The following is a 4,605-nucleotide window of genomic DNA, read 5'->3' as shown; positions in this document are numbered from 1 at the left end:
CTATGAGACGCCACGCCGACTACGACATCGCTAGGTCCCACAGTGCCCATTTTCCGACGCCACCCACAAAGCCTGCATCATCTGCCCACCACAGGAGCCCCAACGCCTGTGCCTGCGTCGCACGAAGTCGTCGACCGACAATCGCTCCACCCGCACCCGCACGTGCCCCACCCCAACCGCCCAAATCGCAACTCCAGCGGATGAACGGCGGACTCTTCCCGCACTCGTAACGTGCAATCCGCCCCTATATCTTGCGTTTCATGAAGAGTTATATCGAATATGCCATATTCCCGCTGTCCCTATACATGCTGTAAGTAGCTCGCTTGCTACAGCAGCAGCAGCACCACCTCCGCGCGCTTCCCTGGGGGCACTGAACCGCAGGACGCGAGACCCCACGCCCAGTGGCAAACAGGGCTCCTCTCAGAATATAGACGGTCCTCCGATACTCCATCTTTGGTACAAGGCAACCATTCCGCTGTAAATCAGTACGTCACTCGTAGTTCAGTCACCTCACAGCACTGCTCAGTAAACTATGCAGGCCCACATAGATAGATTATATACGCAAATGCCCCTATACATGCTGAACGTCCGTACACACAAAATGAACCACACGTCAGCCACACACTCTATCACACACTACTCTCTGCCTGTAACAGACACAGATACAACAACTAAGCACCAGCATGGACCAACGTCCGGTGCATCCTATCCGCCACAGTACACCAACTACGCTATGATAACCAGACCGGGAGGTCCAATCATAAAACAGAATACCCCACTCGTCCGACAACCACAATTGCTCAGAGAAGCCACCAACACCCACACATGTCCTACACAGGGGTGCACCCAACATCACCACACTGCCTCGTCTTACAGCACAAACACACTGGCAGGAATGAAACACACAGGTCTGCCGCAACCACAGACACGGCTCGCCCCCTCTCACTAGCGAAAAGCGCATCCCGACGTGACATAACTCCTTTGACACACTGACGCTGCCTCGGGCATCCACGTCCTACGGTCGATATCAACGAACCTCACCCCCCCCCCCCACAACACGCCATCCCATACCACATTGTGTACCGTACCCAAACCTAACGTGTACTGTACTACAACGCAATGTGTACCATAACACAACCCAGTTTGTACCTTAACCTAACCTATGTCACCTTAACCTAACCTATGTCACCTTAACCTAACCTATGTCACCTTAACCTAACCTATGTCACCTTAACCTAACCTATGTCACCTTAACCTAACCTATGTCACCTTAACCTAACCTATGTCACCTTAACCTAACCTATGTCACCTTAACCTAACCTATGTCACCTTAACCTAACCTATGTCACCTTAACCTAACCTATGTCACCTTAACCTAACCTATGTCACCTTAACCTAACCCATCTTGCACCTTAACCTAACCCATCTTGCACCTTAACCTAACCCATCTTGCACCCTAACCTATGTTGCACCTTAACCTAACCTGTGTTGCACCTTAACCTACCTCAATTTGCACCGCAATGTAACTCAATTTGCACCGCAATGTAACTCAATTTGCACCGCAATGTAACTCAATTTGCACCGCAATGTAACTCAATTTGCACCGCAATGTAACTCAATTTGCACCGCAATGTAACTCAATTTGCACCGCAATGTAACTCAATTTGCACCGCAATGTAACGCAATTTGCACCGCAATGTAACGCAATTTGCACCGCAATGTAACGCAATTTGCACCGCAATGTAACTCAATTTGCACCGCAATGTAACGCAATTTGCACCGCAATGTAACGCAATTTGCACCGCAATGTAACGCAATTTGCACCGCAATGTAACGCAATTTGCACCGCAATGTAACGCAATTTGCACCGCAATGTAACGCAATTTGCACCGCAATGTAACGCAATTTGCACCGCAATGTAACGCAATTTGCACCGCAATGTAACGCAATTTGCACCGCAATGTAACGCAATTTGCACCGCAATGTAACGCAATTTGCACCGCAATCTACCCCCAAGTTGTGCCTTAACCTAACCCACGTTGTGCCTTAACCTAACCCACGTTGTGCCTTAACCTAACCCACGTTGTGCCTTAACCTAACCCACGTTGTGCCTTAACCTAACCCACGTTGTGCCTTAACCTAACCCACGTTGTGCCTTAACCTAACCCACGTTGTGCCTTAACCTAACCCACGTTGTGCCTTAACCTAACCCACGTTGTGCCTTAACCTAACCCACGTTGTGCCTTAACCTAACCCACGTTGTGCCTTAACCTAACCCACGTTGTGCCTTAACCTAACCCACGTTGTGCCTTAACCTAACCCAAGTTGTGCCTTAACCTAACCCAAGTTGTGCCTTAACCTAACCCAAGTTGTGCCTTAACCTAACCCAAGTTGTGCCTTAACCTAACCCAAGTTGTGCCTTAACCTAACCCAAGTTGTGCCTTAACCTAACCCAAGTTGTGCCTTAACCTAACCCAAGTTGTGCCTTAACCTAACCCAAGTTGTGCCTTAACCTAACCCAAGTTGTGCCTTAACCTAACCCAAGTTGTGCCTTAACCTAACCCAAGTTGTGCCTTAACCTAACCCAAGTTGTGCCTTACCCTGCTCTGTAATTGGCATATGACACGTTACAGTAATGTATTGTCCAACCGCAACCCGCTCAGAATGTTGTGTACACAGCTACGTGTCATCTCCCCATAACAGCTGCATTGCAGTGTGGTACGCCATAGAGACGTGTGGGAGTAATGGACGCAGTGGATGGCGATCAGCATGAGCCGTCTGTTCATGTAGTGGCGCGTGTATGCAGACGTAGTAGTCTCTTCTCACACAATGTGATAGCACGGTGCCCCGCGTTCCACATCTGCGACATGCTACAGAGGCCGGTTGACAGTTGGTCGCGCAGTGGACATCGCATACGTACGGGGGCACCTTCCACGTGCCCTCTAGTCGGGCACATTTTGTTGCGTGGATGTGAGCGGATGTAGTGTGTCTTGACACCTGACAGGCAGGCATGCAATAATAGTTGACTTTGCAAACGGGGATGGACGTGTACGTTTACTGGTGACGTTACGCAAATGAACAACTGGTAACCCGTTGTGGTGCGGTTGTCCTTGCTGGAGGTACATCTGTGAGGGCAACGATCGGTACAGCTACGAAGCGGTCCCCACCATACCAACGAACGTGAATGTGAATCTGGGTGTGAAGCGATACGCGGCTGTGGGTGGGTGGGACTGTCCCCGGCCGGTGAGGGGGGGCCGCCCGGCGTGCTGGCCGCGCGGTGCGTGGGCGCACGCGCTACAGCCGGCTGGTGGGGGCGCCCAGTGGCAGGCGCGCCGGCCGACGGACGCGGCAGGCGGCGCAGCTGCGCGCCGGGGCACCCTGCGCGCGGCGCCGTGCAGCCAAAGTGGGTCCTCGCCGGCCCGGTGCGAAGCGCGGTGGACATCTGCAGTGTGCTGGTCCGATTGAGGACTGTGTGCGTTGAGGATGCGCCGCCGCCCGGCACTCGGCGCCGCGACGCCGTCTGCTGCTCGGTCGCCCCAGCGGTTCTCGCTGGTGGTTTGTATCGCAGTTGTGCAGACGTGTTGGCACGTGCGCTGTGCTGGGAGAGTTCGCTTCGGCACCCACGTGGGGCCTTTGCCCTTCTGTGGCGCTGGCGTTGGAGCTGCCGGTCACCGTAGGTGGCGCGTGTTGTCTCCCGCCGGCAATGCCACGACAGCACGCTCCCGGGCCTCTGTCGGCAGCGGCAAGCTCAGTTGGGAGCACGGGTGGTCGCACCTAAAGCGTCTACTCGCCTAACTCCGGGCGATTGCGCCTCTCTCGAACCCGACCAAGTACTTAGGACGGCGCTGCGCGCCGCCGGGACCTGAGAGGGTTTCGAGGTGTATTGTGCAGGGGAGCTCAGCCTCCTCCTGTTTGCAGAATAATTGAGCGGACGCTTGCGTGTTCGCGCGGGCCTCTGGGACACACTCCCGGGCGGCCGGCTGCTCAGCTCTAGTTGACGCAGCTCCCTGGTTGATCCTGCCAGTAGTCATATGCTTGTCTCAAAGATTAAGCCATGCATGTCTCAGTACAAGCCGCATTAAGGTGAAACCGCGAATGGCTCATTAAATCAGTTATGGTTCCTTAGATCGTACCCACGTTACTTGGATAACTGTGGTAATTCTAGAGCTAATACATGCAAACAGAGTCCCGACCAGAGATGGAAGGGACGCTTTTATTAGATCAAAACCAATCGGTCGGCTCGTCCGGTCCGTTTGCCTTGGTGACTCTGAATAACTTTGGGCTGATCGCACGGTCCTCGTACCGGCGACGCATCTTTCAAATGTCTGCCTTATCAACTGTCGATGGTAGGTTCTGCGCCTACCATGGTTGTAACGGGTAACGGGGAATCAGGGTTCGATTCCGGAGAGGGAGCCTGAGAAACGGCTACCACATCCAAGGAAGGCAGCAGGCGCGCAAATTACCCACTCCCGGCACGGGGAGGTAGTGACGAAAAATAACGATACGGGACTCATCCGAGGCCCCGTAATCGGAATGAGTACACTTTAAATCCTTTAACGAGTATCTATTGGAGGGCAAGTCTGGTGCCAGCAGCCGCGGTAATTC

At 53.4% G+C, this 4,605-nt stretch overlaps 1 non-coding gene across 1 annotated transcript in view; it reads left to right on the top strand.

The window, feature by feature from the left end:
- Positions 1-4,004: 4,004 nt before the first annotated feature.
- Positions 4,005-4,605, top strand: part of LOC126093562 (small subunit ribosomal RNA) — a 1,909-nt gene continuing 1,308 nt past the window's right edge. The window contains exon 1 of the ribosomal RNA XR_007521697.1: positions 4,005-4,605. This exon is cut by the window's right edge and continues 1,308 nt beyond it. This is a non-coding gene — a ribosomal RNA (small subunit ribosomal RNA).

The sequence above is a fragment of the Schistocerca cancellata genome, chromosome 7, assembly GCF_023864275.1.
Source record: "Schistocerca cancellata isolate TAMUIC-IGC-003103 chromosome 7, iqSchCanc2.1, whole genome shotgun sequence".
NCBI lineage: Eukaryota > Metazoa > Arthropoda > Insecta > Orthoptera > Acrididae > Schistocerca > Schistocerca cancellata.
This window is presented reverse-complemented; position numbering and strand designations above follow the sequence as displayed.